General features: G+C 49.6%; 1 protein-coding gene across 9 annotated transcripts in view; it reads left to right on the plus strand.

Moving 5' to 3' along the window:
• Nucleotides 1-22,883, plus strand: part of ZBTB16 (zinc finger and BTB domain containing 16) — a 199,788-nt gene that overhangs the window by 47,465 nt on the left and 129,440 nt on the right. The gene's annotated exons all lie outside the window — the stretch shown is intronic.

Consider the following 22,883-nt stretch of genomic DNA (forward strand, 5'->3'; position numbering starts at 1 on the left):
TTACAGACTCTTGAGTATTGTTCCCTGTGCTATATGCAGTAGGTCCTTGTTGTTTATCTCTTTTAGAGAACTATATAATCGTTATTTATTTATTTGAAGTACTGTTGATTTACACTGTTGTGCTAATTTCTGCTGTACAGCAAAGTGATTCGGTATACTCTTTTATATTTTTATGTGTATCTTTTTCTTTGTATGTTTCTTGTAACATGTATTATGTTATGTAAATGTTTTGGTTTTCTTTTTGGCCACACCTGCAGCATGTGGAAGTTCCCCGGGCCAGGGATGGAATCCAAGCTGCAGCTGCCATCTACACCACAGCTGTGTAACACCAGATCCTTAACCCACTGCGGGGGGGCGGATGGGGGGGGCACTGGGATCGAACCCACACCTCCACGGCTGCAGCCAGATCCTTAACTCACTGTGCCACAGTGGGAACGCCTGTAAATGTATTAAAGCATTTTTTTTTTTTATTAAAGTATAGTTGAGGAGTTTCCTTGGGGCACAGCAGGTTCAGGATCCCGCTATGTCCCTGGTATGGCTCCAGTCACTGCCATGGCATGGATTTGATCCCTGGCCTGAGAATGTCTACATGCTGTAGGTGCAGCCAAGAGAAAGAAAGGTGCAGTCGAATAGATTATAGTTGATTTACACGGTTGCGCCATGCACTCTTTTTTTTTAAAAAATATTTTTTCCGTTATGGTTTATCATAGGACGTTGAATTTAGTTCTCTGTGCTCTGCAGTAGGACCTCGTTGTCTTTCCCCTCTGTGTAGTAGAGTTTATATCTGCTAACGCTGACCTCCCACTCCATCTCTCCCCCAACCCCTTCCCCTTTGCAACCACAAGTTTGAAGAACTCCCTGCTCTCGATTCCAGAATAGGCTGGTAAAACTGGCTTTGGAGGTAGATGTTTTCCCAAGAGGAATAGTGTGCTGGACTGGGAGGGCTGGAGTTTGGTGACAGTACGCTGTTCAACTTTTTTTTTTTTTTCCTGTCCTATTTGGAGAGAGATTTTCAAATTAACCTGGAACCAGTAGAGAATTTAGTAGGAGATTTGGGGCTGGGTTTTTTGTTGTTGTTGTTGTTGTTTGTTTGTTTTTTTTTTTCCTTTTTTGAAATCTGCTAATGGAATCCCTTTCCCACCCCCTACTTTTATTATTATTATTATTGATTTGTACCTAGGAAGCATTCATTGTGGAAGACGCTGGGAGGGTTTGAATGCTGCTGGGGAGAGGAGAGGTTTGATGGGGACCACAGGGCTTTATCATTTATTAATTCCTGGGTTCATTCATTGAGCTGTTTAACTCTCCGTGTGTGAGAGGGCAGCCCCAGATGGTCTTTTGGTGCCAGATTTAGCTCTGAGATCCCAGGCCCTGACAAAAGAGGACACAAAGAATAGCTGAATGTACAACATATTTGCAGCCATTAGGAAGTCTTTGGGCTCAGGCGCTAGCAAGAACACTTATCATCTCCAGCATCTTAGGAATCCTTTTCTCTTGCCTTTTTCCATTTTTAAAAAAAGCCCAGCATGAATCAGTGAGCCAGCTTTTATTATTGCTGAAGTGGTCACAGTTCGTATCTGATTTTTAGAATGGAATCCATGTCCATATGTTTGTTCCCGGATCGCCTCCGTCAGAGCTCCCTACCTTCTGTTCTAGAAGGAGTTCTCTTTAGCATCATGGTGAACCTTTGAGCTCAGGTCCCTTTTTCCCTCTTCACCCTCCCCTTCCCCATTCAACTTTCTCTAAGACACCTCAGAGATTGCAAAGTTGCCAGTAAGGGTTGAGGAGGGTGGCCGGTGGTGGTGACCGATTTCCTTAGGCAGCGGGTGGGGTGGCTCCTAGGGGGTGACCGCCTTTGGTGTGGCAGGCTCTGAGCTCAGCACTGGTACACATTACCTCCTTCAGGCCCTACCACAGACCTTTGGCATCCTGGCGTTGCAGATGAGAAACCTCCTTGGGACATGAGTTCAAAGAGATTAGACATTTAGCCCATTCTTGTAAGTTGGGTGGCTGGGAATCAAACCCAGGTCTGTCTCAGTGCTTACCCTGTGCTCTCAATGCCTTCTGGGATTTTCTCTGTGGATATTGGGATAGGCTGGCTTTAGGGTTGGTGGTTAGACATGGCACCCAGCCAGCACTGGCTTCACCAACTGCAGTTATGCCTCCCTCTTATGTTTGCTTTTTCAGTGGGTCAGTCCCATTTGGGGACTGCAGATGGGGCACATGTGTCATCCTGTCCTATGATGACCCAGGCTTCATTGAGCCTCTCTTCCCTGGCCCTGTGGGAGGGGAGGTTGGGGCAGGGGGGAGCCAGGGAGAGGCAGGGAAGAGAATGGGGTACCTCCGCATCCTTGAGAAACAGGGTCTGTTTCTTCGTCTAGTGGAATTCACTTTGGCCTTTCAGTAGCTCTCCATCTGAATGTGGCAGTTTCCTAAGGAGCTTTGTCCCAGGGCTGAACTGGCCTGCTGGAAAATGCTGTTCCCCAGAAATAAGAGCCAGTCTGTGGTGAGCGAGATTGGTTTTCCGCACGTTGAGGTGGGACATCTTTGGCTTGGCTAGACTAAAAATGCCTGCAGCTTTCTTGGCCTCCCAGACCCCGAGGCCAGGCCCTGTCCCCCATATCTGGTGATGCTGTTCACTCTGGGGAAGACCCGGAGGTTGAGGAAGCTCCCCAAGGCTGGAGTTGGTTGCACAGAGAGGCCCAGATGTTTTGCATAGTTTTTTCCATTGCCCCATCAGGAATGTGTTCCCTCCGGACGGGTTATGGCCTGGAAGTGAGCCTAATGTAAACATCCTTGCCGTGGCTGGTCCCCTTAATCGAATAGAAATGGTTTGGGGATAAGCTGGCTCGGGGTGGGGGAGGGAGGGGAGGGAGGGAGGACAGGGGAGAGATTTAACCATCGAATTGAGACACGAGGCTGTCTGTTGTGGGGGCTGTTCTCCTGGTGGGCTCCAGGCAGACGCAGAGTGGGCACAGCCTTCCTGCCGTTGGTGCAGTCCTGGCCCGTTCTCTGAGGCAGAAGGATTTGCTGAGGGAAAGCCTGGAAACTGTGGTTTGGTTGACCAGCTGGGCAGAGCAGTGAGGGAGAAGGAGATGAGCTAGAAGAGCCTGATGGGGTGGGGGGCCAGGCAGGAGCTGGAGGGGCCACATGAGGACTTTGGGGTGGTGGGCGGCGCTGTTAATTCTAGGATTTTAAGAGCCTTCCACGACCTATTCAAAACTGCTCTTTCTTTCTTTCTTTCTTTCTTTCTTTCTTTCTTTCTTCCTTCCTTCCTTCCTTCCTTCCTTCCTTCCTTCCTTCCTTCCTTCCTTCCTTCCTTCCTTTCTTTCTTTCTTTCTTTCTTTCTTTCTTTCTTTCTTTCTCGTCTTTTTTCTCTTTTTTTTTTTTTAGGGCTGCATCTATAGCATATGGAGGTTTCTAGGCCAGGGGTTGAATTGGATGGAGCTGTTGCCGCCGGCCTATGCCACAGCCACAGCAACGCCAGATCCGAGCCATGTCTGGGACCTACACCACAGGTCATGGCAACGCTGGATCCTTAACCCACTGAGCGAGGCCAGGGATCGAACCCACAACCTCATGGTTCCTAGTCAGATTCGTTTTCTCTGCGCCACGATGGGAACTCCCAAAACTGCACTGAAACTGAAACAGTGTACTTTGAAAGGGCATAAGACTCCCAGAGCAGGGGGTGTGAAAAATGTAGGAGAGTTGTGTGTGCCTGTGTGAGTTCTCTGTGTGTGTGTGAGCTGGGGGGTGGGGGGGGCTTGGGGCTCTTGGTGGGGAGACTGACCCTCTTTACTCTGCCCCCACCCCCCTTACCTCTCTCTTTGAGGGGCTCAGGCTTTCTGGGAGACCCTGGTGCTTCATCCAGACCTTAACGTGGGAGATGGGCCCTAGAGCAGTCTTCTGCAGCACCCTGTGTACAGACACCCCCCACCCCCCAAGCATAATCTGGGGTCACTAAAGGACGTTACACATTATACGTCCGACTTGGGTAGTTTTCGCTTTTATGAGGACGTCGAGGCAAACTCCAAGCAACGTCACGGCAACTGCTCTTGCCCAGCTCCTACACTTTTAAGGGCTTTTGCCCAAGGTGGATTTAAAAGAGCTGGCAGAGATGCTGAGACTGGTGGGTTGGTTTCCCTGGTTCAGATTCTAGGACTAAGAGTCAGGCAGCAGGGGAGACCTCAGGGTCTGGGAGACAGCTGGAACCTCCCCATTCTGACATCTTGGAATCTTGGTGCCTGAGTGTGCCGAGGAGAGGGAAGACGTAAACAATTTAGTTTGCCTTCAGGATGCAGGATCTAATCTAAACATGATTAAGCTGATTTGATTTCATAGATTGGAATTTCTAAGTGATAGAAACTGATGAGGTTAATGTGAAATATTTACTTAATAAAAAGCCTCATTACCTGATGATGCTGAAGGGTAAGGGGAAAACAGCTTCTCAGTAACGCCCGTCTGATCTTTTGGAAATGAAGTTGGGTTAAAGTTTTCTTGGTAAAAACTGAATTCTGTGATCTTGTTTTTACACATGCTGTGCTTAAATATTAACACCAATTGAGCAAATTGCCTTTTAACTGCCTTTATTTGCTTTCATTAACAGTATAATTTAAAAGCTCAAGAATTTGCATAGAACCTGTTGTGCACGTTGGGGGGGTACTGTTCATAAATTAATTAATCGTGAGAACATTATCTTTAAGGAAGGTCATGAAACACAAGCATGGTTTCTGAAAAGCAATGACATGTTTTTTTTTTTTTTTTGCTATTTCTTGGGGACTTGATGTACTTTTGGCTTAGAGATCTCTCTCTCTCTCTCTCTCTCTCTCTCTTTCTCTCTCTCTCTGTGTGTGTGTGTGTGTGTGATAACTTGGCAGGATCAAGAAAAATTTTAATGACTGGACATGTTTTAAGTTAAGTTGAGTGAACCTAATTACACTGTAGTTTCCAAAGAGCTGAAGGCAATACCATTGGTATTTAAGCACTAGTTTCAAAATTAAAACCAACCTATATAATTGGCTGCGCTCCTTAAATTGTTTCTCTCCTCCTCTCGTCATCTCGGAACCACCCCCACCCCCTCACTTTCACACCAACTGGGAGAGAGAGAAACTGGCGCTGCTGTGACTTGACCACCGCATCTGCGTGTAACATGACCTACATTGTCCTTTCATGAATCGACTCCCGACATGTGAAAAGTTTCCAGAATGATTTCACTGAAATCAGTTGCCTTCTTCTGTACAGATGTTTCTGTGGTTTAGAACCTCAGCCAAGGCAAACGTTCTGAATGAGACGGAGACCACCGTGCCCTGCGATGCACTCCTGTGCCCAAGCTCTCTGACACCTCTGTTTTGACCATGCTCTGCCTCTCGTTCCCCTTCCGTCTCCCTCTCCTGGTGCTATTGGTTTGTTGTGGGTGGTTTTCCTAATTAATTTAATCTGCAGTCTTGTTTTTCTGGGTCCACAGATGCCAGAATGCTGAATTTATTTACCTCTTCTATTTTTATTGGCTACCATTGAGACATTTTTTTCCTCTTCTCTTTTACCCTAAATCTCTGCTCTTTTTTGGAGGCTTCCAGACCCACTTCCATAAAGAAAGAATTTCTGTCTTGCGAACACTTGTCAGATGTGTTTTCTTGGGTAGGGGAGGGGAATATATATCTTTTAAATAATATATATGTTTAAAAGAGCATATTCAAAACTCAAAGAATATGGAGTGTTATTACCTCTGTATACCTGACCACATCAAAAGTTTAAAACATTTTGCATGCTTTTCTTTTTTTTTTTTTTGGTCTTTTTGCCTTTTCTGGGGCTGCTTCCTGCAGCATATGGAAGTTCCTAGGCCAGGGGTCTAATCAGAGCTGTAGCCGCTGGCCTGTGACAGAGCCACAGCAACGCGGGATCTGAGCCGCATCTGCCACCTACACCACAGCTCTCGGCAACGCCGGATCCTTAACCCACTGAGCAAGGCCTTGGACCATACCCGCAACCTCATGGTTCCTAGTCAGATTCGTTAACCACTGAGCCACAAAGAGAATTCCTCTATTGGGTTTTTGTCTGTGCCTTAGACATTTGTGGATTCTCTTTCTATATAAATCAGAAGTATTCATCCTTTGTTTGTTGAATGTGTAGTAAATTTTTTTTCCAGTTTATCATTTGTCTTTTAATTTTGATTATGGTTCCTTTTATCATATATCATTGTAATAATTTATCTGATTTGAAAATGTTACATTGATGTCTGTAGAATGGGTAGTATAAAACCTTTAATGGTCATGTTTTAAAATTTGAATTTGTAAAGATAATTCAGATATGGGGGAGAAGGGGGAGAGAGGGAAAAAGGGAAGAAGAAAAGAGAGGATGAAGTTAAAAGGTTGATTTTTTTTCTCTATAAAAAATCCGTTGTCATCTGAGGCCCCCTTCTCTCCAAGGGGAATATTCTTCTGGTGATTTCAGCATGTACTTGTCTCACGAAGATGTCCCTATTCTGAAGAGAATCATCTTAAGAATTGTCCATCCCCAGAAGGCAGCCTCACCCATTCTTTCTCCTAGACTTCTTTCCTTCTTGGTCTTATAAGACCTAGTGAAAATGAAAACTCCATAAAACCACCTCTATTTCTATACACTTTATTTTAATCTTTCAGAGGACCTATTGCTTTCTGGCTTATGGCAGAAATAACTTGTGCGTATCTAATCTCGCTTTCAGGCAAGGACTCTATTCTGTCTTACTCATCTTCAAATTCTGCACAGTCTTCAGCGGTCACTGTACAATCATTATTTTATCCACCTTTGTCCTACGCACTCTTCTGAGACCAGTATAGCCTTCAAAAGAGGCATCTTGGGCCTGGAAGTCCAGTGCTGCATGTATTTTGCATGAATAAAGTTGAGGTATTGACTTGGAAACTGGTTGGAGTTTGGGGAAGAAAAAAAGGGAGAGAAGAAGGAATCCTAGAGCTGCTAAATATCCTTGATCTCAGGATAGTCCCCATCTACAGACCCATCTACTCATGACCCTCCCCTCTCCTCCTGCCCCAGAGTTGAGTTCCTGGTAGTTTATTCAACAGATGAGTATTGAGCACTGATGAGTGTTTTGCTTTGAGTGAGATGATGGAGGACAAATAGATGGCCTGATGCTTGTCCTAGTGGAGTAGTCTCTAGTTTGAGATTTGTTCAGGAAAGGGGGCTAAAAAATGCAGACATTCTGTCAAGGACCCCTTCATGTTTTATCCCTTGTTCTTTTTGGATTTCGCCTCCTCTCATTCCCTCTTCTTAAATGAAGCTGGTTGGGGTTTTTTCAAAGCCAACTCTATGGAGGTTATTGGATCCCCAGTCGTTAACTGTCTCATAACCCAGACAAGACAGGGGTTACAAGTTCTCGTTCTTCATCTGGAACCTGGCATTCATTCTTTTATTTGTGGATTCATTTATTCATTCACTTAGTCATTCAATAAAAAATTTGTTTAGATATTTAAGTACGTGAAGCAGCAAAGCTCTCTCTATTAAAAAGATGATTTTTAATGGAAGTAATGGATGATAAGGATATAATTGTTACTGAGAAACTTACTCTGTCAGCTTAGAACCTCCAGATGATTCAGTAGAAATAGTGCTATTTCTGTCTCTATGACACACTTTCAGAAAGTAAGTAGAAACACTATGGCTCTTTTCTTAAGAGTCTAGGATAACCTGATATTCAAATTGGAGATGATTTCTGGAGAATATGTTCCTGATACTTGGCACAATATTTGTCACAAAGTTGGGGACTGATTAATGTTTGTTGGAAGACGGAATAGTGGATGAATACTGGAAGTAGGAAATTGATGAGAGAGTTATTTTCAGATGTTGGGGGTGGGGGGAGAATCTGATTGGGGAGGGACCGATGGGGCTCCAGTGTTTATATGTGGCTCGTATATCATTCTTTAGACCTTGGAATGTCTGGAACATTAAAAATATTCTTTCGATTCTCTCATCCAGTTGATCTGTGCCTTTGCTGTTAAGTTCCAGCCTTAGGGCTATAGAAGCAGCAGGGAGATGATTTAAACTGTAGTATTTGGAATCTGACTCATATCCCTGAGGACTCGGTTTCCACCCCTGGCCTTGCTCAGTGGTTGGGGACCTGGCGTTGCCGTGAGCCGTGGTGTAGGTCGCAGATGCGGCTTGGATTCTGCGTTGCTGTGGCTCTGGCGCAGGCCAGCAGCTGTAGCTCCCATTCGACCCCTAGCCTGCAAACTTCCATATGCCTCCAGTGTAGCCCTAAAAAGCAATAAGTAAAAATAAATAAATAAATAAACTGTAGTGTTTGTAAAAAAAAAAAAAAAGACCTTCACCTCAGTTCTTTATCAAAGTTCTTTCCAGAAACAGAACATACTTTTTTTTTTTTTTTTTTACCATGGCATGGCAGTCAGGGTGGGAGTTAAGGTGTTCCCTGGAAAGTTCCAACCCTGAGCTGACTTTACGTGAAGTCGTGCAGATCATCCCACTCAAGCGGGCTATTGGGGCACAGAAATAAAGATCCCAGGCGCACAGATTCATCCATTCATTCCATTCTCCTGCCCTCCCACCCTCCCTCTCTCCCTTTTCTTCTTTTGTTAGGGGGGAAGTAGGACCAGACTGTGGAAGGATGGGCTGTCGCTGAAAACCTGTAGCCCCTTTAATTTCTGTATATTCACCTGAGGACCTGCAGCTCTGTATTACTCTCTCTAGAAAAGACCTTCCAGAAAAAGGAATCATTGCATTTATATGTGATGTGAGCAGTGCAGGGAGTATGTTAGTCTCTTTGATACAATTTAAAGTGTTGGGCGGGGGGAGGAATTCCTGTTGTGGCTCAGTGGTTAACGAATCTGACTAGGAACCATGAGGTTGCAGGTTTGATCCCAAGGTCAGGGATCCGGCGTTGCTGTGAGCTGTGGTGTAGGTCACAGATGTGGCTCACATCCCGAGTTGCTGTGGCTCTGGCTCCAATTCGACCCCTGGAATGTCCATATGCCGCGGGAGCAGCCCCAGAAAAGGCAAAAAGACAAAAAAAAAAAAAAGTGTTGGGGGGGGGGTCCTGTCCCCTCTCCAGAGGTCAAAGGTGAGATAAACTTTTTGTTGGTGTTGCTCCCTGCCCCCCCCTTAACTCCCTTTCCTTGTTATCTCAACTCCCAAACATCAGCTTTGATGTCTATTGTTGGGACTTCAAGAGGACTCTTAGCACATGGGCAGGTGTTGGTTTTAGTGAACAGGCGAGAGTCCCACATTCTTCTGGGGCGAGGCGGGGGTCCCACACATTCCTTCCTAATGCTCCCTCCCCGATCCCCGTGGGCGGCCCCAGGATGGGCCAGTGGAGGTAGAGGTGGGAGCAGGGTCCCCAGGCCTCCTCCCGGGCCTGCTGCGGGGTGGTGGTTGTGCACCAGGACTTTCTCCCCTTACTTTTAAAGCCTGTCTGAAGGGGTCTGTCTTCCTTCAGAGCTGCTGAAGAGAGGTTGTCTAACAGCCGCGTATTAGGGTTTCATTAATCAAAGACACTTCCACTGCCCCTTTACAGAAACACAACTGCTTTGGCTGTCCTCTGCTGACAGGCTGCTAATTTATCTTTCCTGGAGGAAGGGAGGGAGAAGGACAGGGAGGCGGGTGGGGGATCGCCACGCTGGCTCCCAGGGCGCACACGTGCGCTCACACGCTGCCTTTCACGTGTGGGTCCAGAGCGGTGACCTCGGGCCACACCCCCTCCCCTCCCTGCCCAGGCAGCGCAGGAGCAACACTACGAGGGGCAGTTCTGGAGAGGGGTCTTTTTTTGGCATATGGAGCTCCCGGGCCAGGGATCAGATCCAAGCCGCAGCCGCAACCTATTCAACCTGTGCTTAACCCACTGTGCTGGCTCGGGGATTGAACCTGCATCTCCATGTTCCCAGAGATGCCACTGATTCCACTGCATCACAGCGGGAACTCTGGTTTTTTTGGGGGTTTTTTTTGGGGGGGCGGTTTTCAAGAACATTTTCACTTCCGATTCCCAAGCAGTGTACATGACTGTGCATTTGCTGAAATCGGGGGCAGAAAGTCTTCGAAGAAAGAAATGAGTCCGAAGGTGTGTAAGTGTGTTTAATGGACACCCTAGGTGAAGTGAGAGGGCCCTTAATACCTGGGAGCCACTGACCTGAGATGTCCAGTCTTCCTTTTCAGCTTTGCTGAGCTTCTCCTGGTTCTCAGGTTGGAATCTGACCCTCTGTAACCTCAGCTTAGAAGATGGACATTTGGACGTTTGGAAACTACTCAGGGCCTCCTAAGTAGGTGATTGAGCCTTGTGTGTGTGTGTGTGTTTAAAGCTAGAGCTCCACTGGCAAGTAGCTTTGAACTCACTTTATTCAGTTCATCAAATATTTACTGAATACCTCCTAGATGTGTCTGGTTCTGTTGGAGAGGTAATGGGGAGGCATAATCCTTTTCTTAGCTCTTAATTTGGGGTTATTACTAGTACGCAAATGGCTGTCATAGAAGAGAGGATAAAACACATTCCCTAAGACAATTAGAAAATGCATTGGAAACGCCAGTACCTTTGACTCATTCTTTCAACAAGTATTTATTGAGCTCTGCTGTGTACCAGACAATGGGGACATAGGGATTCAAAGACACGGTCCTTGCCACCAATCTTAGAAGCTCTGGGGGGGGGGGGGTAAGTCCATAGACACACCATACATTAGAGTGATAATAAGACAAAATTACAATACAAACGGAGTAATACAATGAAGACCAAAGTATAGCGGGAATGCATGGAGGTAGAGCAGTGATTGTGCTCTGAGAGGGGCTGCAGATAAGACTTTGCTGAGAAGGTGACATCTGAGCAGGGTTTGGAAAGACAAGAGGAAGATCACTAATTAGGCAGGAGGTACAGGCATTCCAGGTAGGAGAAACAGCATGGGCAGAGGCTCAGGGGAAGAAGGAACAGAGAACTTCCAGGCCATTGGGTTTCACTGGAGCTGGAGATGTGCGATGAGGTCAGTAGCAGTGGTGGTTAGAGGCCAGGTCGATGCTGTTTGGAAGGTCTTGCTTGCTCAGCAAAGGGGCAGAAACTTTTTCAGTAAGTTTGGGGCAAGATGTTGAAAGCTTTTCATCAGGAGAGCGAAATAATGGGAAATAACACTTTAGAAAGGGCACCCTGACTGTGGCATTGGGGTTGGATATATGGGTGTGAGCCTGGAGTCAGGGGCATCACTTAGGAGCCTGTTGAGTGGTTTGGGCGAGAGGTGATGCAGGTGGAGTTACGGCAGCGGCAGCAGAGGGGGTGGAGGGTGGAGGGTAGATGGCAGGGGCGAAAGGGATGGGTCTCGTTGGCTGGGGGGGATGATGAGGAAGGAGACCCCCAGTTTGGGCTCGGATAACTAGTGGATGGTGGGAACATAAAAGAAGTTCCGGGTGGCAAAGTCATCACGTTTCCATCTCGGACCTGCCGTCAGAGGACATCTTGGGGAAAGTCTGTAGAAGCCGTCTGTGCATTTGCCACCCGTCTTGCGGGGAAGATGTTTTGACAGGAAGACGTTGTCTGTATACGAATTCAGTCGTTGATTGACTTTTGATGATGTTTTAGAGTGCAGTAGAATCAGAAGTATCTTAATTCTGTGGCAGAGAACAGTATTTTTGGAGTCCTCTGAATCATGAGAAGCGTTTTCCTCAAAGACCTTTATTTGTGTGTGAGCTGACATCTGGAGAGCAGAGATAGATACTTTCCTTAGGTCTGAATTCCAGAGCCCTGGGCTCTTCCTTCGCTCCTAATTAATCCTTTGTAGTTAGTGACTGATGAAATCATGACTCTATGAAATTTTAATCCTTGGCTGTATAGACACAACTGACTTTATCACAGGACCCCAGGTGTGTGTCTGAAATTGGTGCATTGAATCTGCTGCATATTTGATGACTTTATAAAATCCACAGAATCTGATGAAAACAGACTAGAGTTTAGGGAAGGTTTTTTTTTTTTTTTTAATTGTTAGTATTATTTTGGCAGCTTTGACTAATTCTCGTATGTGGATCACAGAGTCTCAGCCCTGGGACCACGCACTGTCACCTTCCCTGAGGAAGGTTAGGCCCTGAGGGGTGAAGTGACCTTGGCCTCCTGCTTCATAGACCCTTTCTTCTCTCGCCCCCACCCCCCCCACCCCCTGCCCCAGCCCCAAGGAGATGGGTCAAAGAGAATCGGTCTTGAGGGAAGGGTAGGAAGAGAATAGTGTTTCTCATGGAGGGAGCGTGGAGTGTGTGTCTGGGGTGTGTGTTCCCGCTCTTGTGGTTCTGTCTCCGAGGAGGACACTGCAGGCTGGGGCAGCAAAGGATAGGAGGGCACAGATCCCTCAGAGGACTTGGAGTTCAGTAGATATTTCAGGGTGACCTTTGTGTTGAAGGAGGTCATGTGTGTGAGTGAATGAGTGACTGTGTGTGTGTGTGTGTGTGTGTGTGTGTACATGTTCACTTTCCACCACTGCCAGCCCCTTTAGGAACCTGGACTTGCCTGTGGGATTTCCTAGGAAGGATTCCTACGAGGGACCCGCTAATTCAGCTTCCACTGTGTTTCTGAATGATGCTCAAGTCTATCTCTGCATTAAGCTGGACAGAGAGGACTTTGGAAGCGCTGTGTGTGTGTGTGTGTGTGTAGCACAGCAGGTTAGTTTTGGACAGCCTGGCAGAGGGCCTCTGTCTGGTCCCACCTGGGTCTCTGCAGCGCTGGGGAGTGTGCGTTTCAGCGGCAGCCAGGGCACCAGCTCTCCTCTCCGAGCACCTTGCTTGTGTCCGTCCTTGTGTAGGTGCTTTAAAAGCCAGACTTGATTTAATCCTCACAACAGGTCTGTAGCATTTCATTGCATCAGAGTGCAGATAATAAAGTGATGCTCAGAGTGGTTCCATGCCTGGCCTGGTGTCACCCCGCTAGAAGGGCAGGGCCGGGACCTAGACTGACACCCCGGCTTTCCCACTCCACGCTTGCTGCTAGCAAGGAGAGCTCTTCTCACTGGGGTTCTTGCCTCTGGAGGGAGAAGCAGCTCTCTGGAGAGTTGGGGTTTCTCAGAAGAAAGATTCAAGGGTCTCGTGATAACACAGAGGGCAAAGTCTGGTGGACAGAGCCAGGGGTTCTTGCCTGGAGGGAGCGGACGGAGCCAGGGGGCCTCCTGGGGCCCTTCCAGGAGGGAAGTTGGTGAGAGGGGAGGGGGTGCTAGTCAGCCACTTGGAGCTCTGCCTGAGGCCAGCAGAGCCTTCGACTTTCCTAGGGACCCGAGAGGCTCGTGGAGCCACCCCACACCCTCTGTTTCCAAGGTTCTCTCCAGACTCTGGGGCAGAGCAAGCACTTGGTAATGAGCCGGGCCAGGGTAAGTCTACAGCGTCATTCGCCTGGAACCTCCTTGTCCCCGTCCCCTGTGTCATACCACCTCCCGTGCAGGGTCTGCTCCGTATCGCGTTCTTTAAAACTGAATTCTCTTTGAATCGCTAAGTTGCTCTCCTCTGAAACGAGTGGCCGTTTCCCTTCTACTCTCTCTCGTTTTCTTCCTCTCCGTCTTGGGCCCCACGCTGCACGCAGCCCTGGAAATCACCGAGTTTGAGTTCCCCTGCCTGCTTCTTCTGCATCTCTCCGGAGGCCTTGCTGCTTCAGCCCCATCGTAAGCTCTAAAGGGTGGCCGTGTCATGCCAGGAAGCAAGCCAGGGTCTTCTCTGGGACCCAAGGACCTTTGTCAGCATCTGGCGGCGGCAGTGGTGATTGGTCTGGAACTGGGGTGACGTGCTGGGAAGCAGACGGGAAGATGAAAAGGGGAAGGGCCAGCGTGGACTGCAGGGTCTCTGCCTCCTCATCAGTCTCCATTTTTTTTTTTTTTTTTTTTTTTTGTCTTTTTGCTATTTCTTGGGCTGCTCCCACGGCATAGGGAGGTTCCCAGGCTAGGGGTCCAATCGGAGCTGTAGCCACTGGCCTACGCCAGAGCCACAGCAACGTGGGATCCGAGTCGCATTTGCAACCTACACCACAGCTCACGGCAACGCCGGATTGTTAACCCACTGAGCAAGGGCAGGGACCGAACCCGCAACCTCTTGGTTCCTAGTCGGATTCGTTAACCACTGCGCCACGACGGGAACTCCCAGTCTCCATTTTTAAAGCTCCTGCTGGTCCTTCAGGACTTTGCTTTCCCCTCTGGAGAAGCCGCAGAGCCTCATGCGCTCCAAGAAGGCGCCTCCTCTGTAGCGCCTTGCCAGGGAGCGAGTCCACCTCTCAGGGAGGCCCCACTGCAGTTCTTATGTCCTGTGACGTCCTGCCTGGGAGACCTTGGGATGGCACAGAGTCTTAGGGACAATATTCTTTTCAGATCCCGTTTTCTGGGTAAGGAAGTTTTGCCATTGGCCTGCTAGGAAATGTTGAACAACGAATTCTGCAAGATGCAAACCCCCTGATCTGTAGTGTTTGCTAATTTCGCTAGTAGAAATACTCCCACCCCAGCTGAGGTCAAGCTGCCAGTGTGGAGTCAGTGCAGGCAGAGTTGGGCTAAGAGGCGTGCAGGGTGCAAGCCGGCTCCAGAGCAGCACGGCTTCTGAATGCGAGCATCAATGGACTGGCAGCCCTCGTCAGGCTCCAGAGTGGACTCTCATCCTTGACTGGCTGCCAGGAAGATGGGGAGGGTAGTTCCTCGCTGCATCAGAACGTGAAAGCCCTGGCCGTGCTTTCTGTCTTCGCTGTTCCCACATCTGGTTCTTGATTCTGGTCAGCACCGTGGATATTTAGCAAATATCCTGCCTACGTTGCTTCCATTGAGTTGAATACCTGTGTACATTATCTCATTTAATTATTACGATCTTGCCATGAAATAGGAACTATGACTGTCTTCATATCCCACGTGAGAAAACTGGGCCATGGAACTTGCTCTGGGTTACATCACCTCTAAGGGTTGGAGCCTGAATTTGAAACCAGAACTGTTTGATCCCAGATCCCAAACCTTCACCTTATCTATTATATTTCCAGTTTCTTTTTTTTTTTTCCTTTTTATGGCTGCACCTGCAGCATATGGAGATTCCCAGGCTAGAGGTTGAATTGGAGATGCAGCTGCCGGCCTTGACCACAGCCACACCAGATCTGAGCCACATCAATGGCTTACACTGCAGCTTGCGGCCACGCTAGATCTTTAACCCCCTGAGCGAGGCCGGGGATTGAACCTGCATCCTAATGGATACTCTTAGAGTTCCTTACCTGCTGAGCCACAACAGGAACTCCTGTGTTTCCAGTTTTATAGTATTTATAGACCCAAGGGAGGGTCTTCTAGCACGATCCAGCTTCTGTTGGCAACTGTCTGCTTTGGACCAGCAGGATAGATTCTCAGAGACATAAAGTGTCATGACCCTGTCTTTGGTCACTTTGGTGGCAGGGTCTTGGCTGTCCTTGAAGACCCTCCCTGAGCCTCAAGCCCACAGATTTCACCGAGGCAGAGATGGCTGCATTCTTCATAGACACTGGGTTTGCCTGTTCCAAAAATGGTGATTTCTATAGCAACCATTTATTCTAGCAGATGTGTGCCTGGTATGGTTGGCAGAGGGTGGGATCAGAAATGGAAACGGCCTTTTATTCTTCATTTACTGAACACACGCACACCCTGTATGTGAGGCACGTAAGAGGGGAAAAATATGGCATCCTTCAGGTCTGCGTAAGATCTGGGGCCAAGCAAAGAGGCGGTTATCGTTTAAGGCTGATTTTTGTCTGGAGCGTGAGTTGGGCTGTATTTGGTTTCTGGATCTTTAAGGTGCATTTTTTTTTTTTTTTGGCAGATATACCTGTTGGTTTCAGTTCAGTGGATGTTTGTCACTTTGGTTTCTGTAGAATGTGGACATTTACCGTGGGGGTAGGGCAGTTAAACAAACACACAGAAGACCGCCCTGGTTCTTAAAGAGCTCAGTGTCTAGGCTCATGTTTATTACTTCGGGCTTTTTTGGTAGTAGGTTAAAAAAAAAAAAGGTTCGTGTCCACTTAAGCTAAACAAGACAATTTGTTGTCCTAATACGGGAGTATTTCATGGTACTTCAGGGTAGGATAGGGCCCCCCTTTGAAAGGCAAGTGAACAGAACTGAGAAGCAGCTGTGTCAGAAACCCAGGCAGTGTTCTTTCTTTCTCATCTTCTATTCAGCCCATGCATCTAGTTTCATTTTCATCTCTCTCCAGACCACAGAGTGAGTCTAGAAGTGACCAGCCTAGGACTCCCAGGGTTACATGAAACAGGACCTAATTGAACCTCCCCCGTCTGTGTCCCAGATCCCGAGAGGGAATCTGTGGATGCTTCTGGTCTAGGTGTCTGCCCTTGGCCACTCAGTCATGGAAGGCTTTGTGGGGAGGGTCCTGTCTGGGTCTGCTTGAGCAGACCGGGGGCCTTCCACAACAGTTTTCTCCCAGTTCTGGAGGCTGGAAGGTCCAAGATCAAGGTCTGGCTTGTTCAGGTTCTGGTGAAGGCCCTCCTCCTGGCTTTCTGACAGCCACCTCCTTGCTGTGTCCTCACATGGTGGGGTGGGGGGAGAGGGAGGAAGGGAGAGAGGCAGGAGGGAGAGAGAAAGAGAGAGCAGGGAAGTCCTCTCTTGTGTCTTATAAGGGCTCTAACCCTTTGAATGAGCACCCCACCCGAATGACCTAATTTAACCTTAATTATCTCCTTAGGGTCCTGTCTGAATATAGTCAACTTGGGGGATAAAACGTACAACATAAGGGTGTAGATGAGTGTGGGGTGGGGACACAGGCCAGCCCATAGCAGTCATGGAGTCTATAACACGGCTGCCGGAATCTACCCTGGGGCCTTCTGGACTGGAAGGGGCTTTATCAGCCCCCCCCCCCCCCCCCGCCCATCCCCCGAGAAGGAGGCCACCATCGATGGGAAGGCTGCCCACCGTGCTAAGACAACCCCACCTGCCAGAATAGAATCTGAACCTCATTGTCAGTACAGTGCATTTGGGGTGGATGGCTCTGAGGGGTATCCGTGCATGCGTGAATGTGCACATGGGTGTGTGTATATATGTGTACACACGTGTACATCTGTATCTAAAACCAGAGAGGTCTTTCTGGAGAAGGGATGAAAGGATGTTCGAGCATGGCCTTGGGTCCCTGTCATCTGTTAAGACACTGAAATGAGCTGCTCTCCATATAGGTTTCCACGTGGCATTTGAAATCAAGTATAAGTCCCCATTTCTCATATTCCTGGGCTCTCTGTCCATTGGAGGAGCTGTCCAGAAAGTGCTGGATTCACAGATTGCTCCCAGCTCTATGTTCCCGAGGAATTAAGACTCTTATTGACAATGGCCTTAAAATAGTGTTTTTAATAAAATTAAAAGAGGTGATACAGTGCCACACACCCCTGTAACTTATTGCTAAATGGATACACGGGCACGAGCCTTTTGTGGCTTTAGGCTCCCAAGCCAATGGATTGTGCTGCTACAGAGACCAGATGATGAATATATTTTAAAACTTGGAGCCCGTGAACCATTTATTATTTCTGCCCCCCCCCCCCCTTTGGCTTTTGTCTTTTTAGGGTCGCACCCACGGTATGCGGAAGTTCCCAGGCTAGGAATCTAATTGGAGCTGTAGCCGCCAGCCTATGCCAGAGCCACAGCAACGCAGGATCCGAGCCTCGTCTGTGACCTACACCACAGCTCACGGCAAAACGCCGGATCCTTAACCCACTGAGCGAGGCCAGGGATTGAACCCTCAACCTCACGGTTCCTAGTCGGATTAGTTTCCACTGTGCCACAAGGGGAACTCCCACTTATTATTTCTGAATTAGGAATGAAAACATATGAATAATTTCAACAGGGTTCTCAGCAGATACATTCTGCTTTTAAGGTCCCTTTGTTTTGGGGGAGATGCTCGGGGAGTGATGGGGAGCAGAGTCCAGCTTGATTCTGTCTGTGACTCAGGATATCCATGTCACGTGGGCTCAATTTACCCGTCACCGTGAGGGTTGCGTGAGACGCCTGGCCGAGGGGGTCAGGGTGGCTCACAGAAGCAGATAGCCTTCTTTATTTTTTAATACAGCAGTGTCACCAGGGCTTACAGCAGAGCTGGGCGAGGAAGGTGGGCTCCGGGAGCCGTGTGCTCACAGCGGTGATGACGACGGGAGAGGCAGCAGCCTGCAGCCGGGTTCACAGCTTGGCCCCGATCGCTTCTCCCACCCTCCCCTCTCTCGGGCCTCTTTCCCCAGCCTCCTACCAAACAAGGTCCGGAACTGAGGTGTTCTGGAATGCCGCCCTTGCTAAGCTCGGGGATTAGGGCCGGTCATTTGGAAAAGGGGACGGTGGGAGAGGAAAAAATGCCCCAGCATTAACCCCTTGAGCCCACGGCACTGAGCCGCCTCACCGTTTCGGCCACGGGCAAATCAGCGACTCTTGGCCACCTCCCTGAAACCCGAGCTTCATGCGCCAGAAGGTGACAGTTAAGCCAAGCCAGGCTGATGGAAATCTCTGTCCTTAATGACTCTGCCGGGCACACCTGCTGCAGCCTCTCACTCGATCTCATTGTCAGATGGACCCAGGTATTGAATGGCCACCGGTGCAGACCGTGGCTCCAGGGGGGCTGGGGCGGAGGAGGGGCCCTCTCTTGTCCTCAAGGAGCTTGCATGAGGCAGGGGGCATATTCATCTACACGCGGCCCCAGCTCTCAGAGAATGGCCGAGGCGAGGGGACAGCAGGGCACTGACCCTTAGGGACTGCCCTCTGTGTCAGGCACAGGTCCTAGACCCTCTTCCTCCCTCTGTTTTCCTGTAGCATTTTGTTGGCGTTAAGAAAAAAAGACAGCAGAAACACACACACTCATTTAAAGAAATGAAGCAGTGCAAAGACAGATAAAGAGCTAACAATGTCGCTTATCCTCCCTCCTCCGAGGAAACTGATGTGTGTTTGATATTTATGGCATCGTTTCAAACTTCCAGAAAAGTTTCAAGAATAATAGAGGGAATGCCCTTATCACCTTTTATTAATTTGGGGTTTACTAGTTTTTAACTTCTGGGCTCTGGGTTTCCTTCCTGATCTGGTGGAAGCCTGCAGCCTTTGGTGATAGGAGGTAGGTAGTCTTCCCCTTTTTATTTTATTTTATTATTTTTATTTTTTGTCTTTTTGCCTTTTCTGGGGCCGATCCCATGGCATATGGAGGTTCCCAGGCTAGGGGTCGAATCGGAGCTGTTGCCACTGGCCTATGCCATAGCCACAGCAACGCGGGATCCGAGCCTCGTCTGCACACAGCACAGCTCACGGCAATGCCGGATCCTTGACCCACTGAGCAAGGCCAGGGATCGAACTCGCAACCTCATGGTTCCTAGTCAGATTCATTAACCACTGTGCCACGACGGGAACTCCTATTTTTATTTATTTTTTATTTTTTTATTTTTTGTCTTTTTAGAACTACAACCGTGGCATTTGGAAGTTCCCGGCTAGGCGGGGGTCCATTTGGAGGTGTAGCTGTGGGCCTACGCCACAGCCACAGCAACGCCAGATCCCTAACCCACTGAGTGAGGCCGGGGATCGAATCCTCGTCCTCATGGTTACTAGTCAGATTCGTTTCTGCTGAGCCACCAGAGGAACTCCCGGTCTTCTCCTTTTTGAATGTGAGGAAGCCATGGCCCAAAGTGGTTGAGTGATGCCCCCAAGGTCTCTTAGCGGTCAGAGGGCGTGGCCAGGGTTCCCCCCACCCCATTCCCCATGACATCACCTGCGTGTTCATTTTTGTCTTTCCTCCTAGGACTTCTTTTTCAGTCAAGACTGCAGAAAGTGCCTCCCTTTCCTTCACAAGGAGGAGATGGTGGTGGGAAAGTAGGAGGTGAAAGCCTGCCTTCCTTTGTCCCCCCCCAGACCAGTGACCTTCTGTTCCCCATTCTGGTTTGGGGTGGGGAATGGGGCCGGGGTGCAGGCGGCTGGTTGCAAGAGTGGCTCCCTGCTTCAGACCCTTTTGGCTTTGGACGGTGAGACCCCTGTCAAGAATATCCACACACACAAAACAAGCAGCAACCCAAAAGAATACTTACTCCACAAATGCATCTTTTTTCCCAGTAAGAGGCAACAGCAAGAACAAAACCAGCCAAGTTGCCGTTCTCATGCAGAGATGAAATTGCCACTGCCATTTGGCTGAACATGGGTTTTTGCAAACCCTTGGGACTGATGTGTCCTCCTGTGTGAAAGGAGAGGACCAAGATGCAGTGGTGCTGAGCCGCCCCCGCCCGCTAAAGGTGTCCTCCCGGGGGTGAAGGTTGGATAAGCTGCGTGAGGTTCTGCCATTTTACGGATCTTTCTGGCTCTGAACCTTTTGCTTCTGTGCGCTCTTACCGGAATCCCTCCCTTTGGCCCAGGCGCAGATAATGCTTTTATCTAATGGCAGCTCTGGCCCAGCTAGTCTTTAAACGAGTTGAACACGCTACTCTGAACAGAAATATCTAGGACGGAGCCACAAAACCGGAGCCTCGTGACCCCATCTCCCTGTCCTGTTATCCACGCCGAGTTTTCCTGGCAGCTGCCCCTTTGGTCTTGTTCCCACCCTGGGCACAGGTCGGGTTCTTGGGGGGGTGGTGGCCCTGAGTGTAACCGGGTCTGGATGGACCGACCCAGCAGGTCCTGTGTGGATGGTCCCAGGAAATCTGCCCACGGAGGAGCAGGACAGACAAGGCAGTGAGGGGCTTCCTGTCTGATTTGAGGAGCTGAGGATTCTTGCTGAGAGAGGCTCTGGCATTGCCTTTGTCGAGTGGGGCCGGCAAGTTCTCCGGTGGTGCAGCAGGTTAAGGATCTGGTGTTGTCACTGCAGTAGTTTGGGTTTCTGCTGTGGTGCGGGTTTGATCCTTGGTCTGGGAACTTCCATGTGCCACAGGCCACAGGCGTGGTCGAAAAGTAAATTAATTGATTTACTGGTGGTGGGGCTGCAGTGCAGTGGGGCATGAGAGCTGGGGCAGTGGGCACACACTGCTGCCTTGTGAAGGAGGGGCTGAAAACTTACTTACTGGAGACTTGCCCAGACTGGAGCCAGGCCCTGTGTGTGTCCTTGGCTGAAGCCCGAGGCCCGTGACCTGCACAGGGAGGCCACTCCTGGCCCAGGGACCTTGTAAGTTCCTGCACCTGTGAGCGGCCACCGATCTCTCCACCTCCCCATCCACAGCAGAGTCCCTGCTGCACAAGATGACACTTCCTTACCTGGCGATCAGCTGTGATGTCCCCGACGGTTCCAGGTGTCACAGCCTCATCTCCCCCCCCACCATAGGTATCCCGAACCTTGACCAAGTCAAGACCTTGGACTTTCTTCTTCTTCTTCTTCTTTGCTTTTTAGGGCAGAATCCATGGCATATGGAGGTTCCCAGGCCAGGGGTCAAATTGGAGCTACAGCTGCCAGCCATAGCCACAGCAATGTGGAATCCAAGCTGCATCTGTGACCTACACCACAGCTCATGGCAACGTTGGATCCCTAACCCTCTGAGTGAGGCCAGGGATTGAACCTGCGTCCTCATGGATCCTAGTTGGGTTCATTAACCACCGAGCCACCAAGGGAGCTCCCAGGCCTTTCTTCTTCAAGTTGGGGAGAAGCAGGGAGTGCAGGCTGCTGGAGCCCACCTTGGGCCCTGCGGTGAGGGTACCCTGGCTCCTGACTCCAGGTTGCACTGCCTTTTCCTACCTGTGCCCATCCTGGCACCCCCAAGCCCTGGGAATCACCCAGCCTGGCAACCACAGCATCTCTCCAGGGTCCTGGTCTTCTCAGGATGAAGGCAGGAGGGGACGCCGATGTGCCTTCCTGTGCAGCACCTCTCAGGAGAACCCCTGCCCTGGATGGTTCTTCTCCACAGCATCCCACAGATCACGGGGTTCTCAGGTGATCCGTTGACCCACCTGTGTTGGGACCCCATGGGGCACATGTTAAAATCGCTTGCCCCACAGGGATGGGCTGGAGTCAGAACCCTGGAGTGAGCGCAGAAATCTGTATTAGGCTCCCCAGATCATTCTAACATGCCCTGAAGTTAGAGAAGCTCTGTAGTAGGCTGAAGCCACCACGCCCCTCCCCATAAACACACCCCTGTTAAGGCTGCTGAGATGCCTCTGCCTTCCAGGGGGTGGATGGCAGTGCCTGAGTATGGAGTCAGGTGGGTTCTCGCCTGGGACTCAGGTCGGAGGCTGGAGGAAGGAAGGGTGGGAAGAGGGATCTCAGAATGGGGTTCTTTGGGGGTGCAGGGGGCTCAGGGAGGGGCCTGCTCCATTGCTGCAGAAGCCTGAAGCTGCCACCCACGTGGCCAGCCTGTGCCACACAGGTCTCTTTCCTTAGATGTCACGGGTGCCCCTGGCCATCCTGAAGCAGGGTTTAGGGAGTTTATGGGATTAATCTTGTGCCCTGGAAAATGCAGCTGCATGTGTGTCTCAGAAGGGAGTTGCAGAATCTCGGTGCTGTCTCCTCTCAGGAGGCTAGAGACCACTGGGTGCTGAGGGTAGGGGGTCCTCACTCCACCCACTCACCCCACTTCCCACTGGTATCACTAGTGAGGTGAGGCAAGTCAGTAAAGACCCGACTCGAAGGCTGCAGGGCTGGGACTCAGCCCCTGCCTGGCTCTAAGCCTTTCTTGCACAGTTTTGATAGGACTTTGGTCAATTTCTTTCCCTTTCTGGGAGATCAGTCTCCTGTGCCCTTGTTCCCGCCCTGTCAGGGGGTGCATTGTCCACTGCTACAAGGGGGAGTGGGAAACTTCAAGAGCTGCATGGCTTCTTTAGGAAGGCTGGGGGATCCTGAGGTGTTAGGGACTTGGAGGGGTGATGCTTCTGGGGGATATGGCGTCAATTTGCCCTCACACCTGCCCCGTGCTGGCACCAACACCCGGAAACACCTATTTGGGGATCCCTCCCAGGCAGAGGCAAGGCAGCCAGCAACTTAGATGGCTCTTGCTTTATCACTGGGAAGCCTGGTAGCC

The sequence above is a fragment of the Sus scrofa genome, chromosome 9 (genome assembly GCF_054392235.1).
Source record: "Sus scrofa isolate SSC_HxYL_T2T_F1_AM1 chromosome 9, Sscrofa_HxYL_maternal_Yorkshire_Landrace_v2.0, whole genome shotgun sequence".
In the NCBI taxonomy this organism is placed as follows: Eukaryota; Metazoa; Chordata; class Mammalia; order Artiodactyla; family Suidae; genus Sus; species Sus scrofa.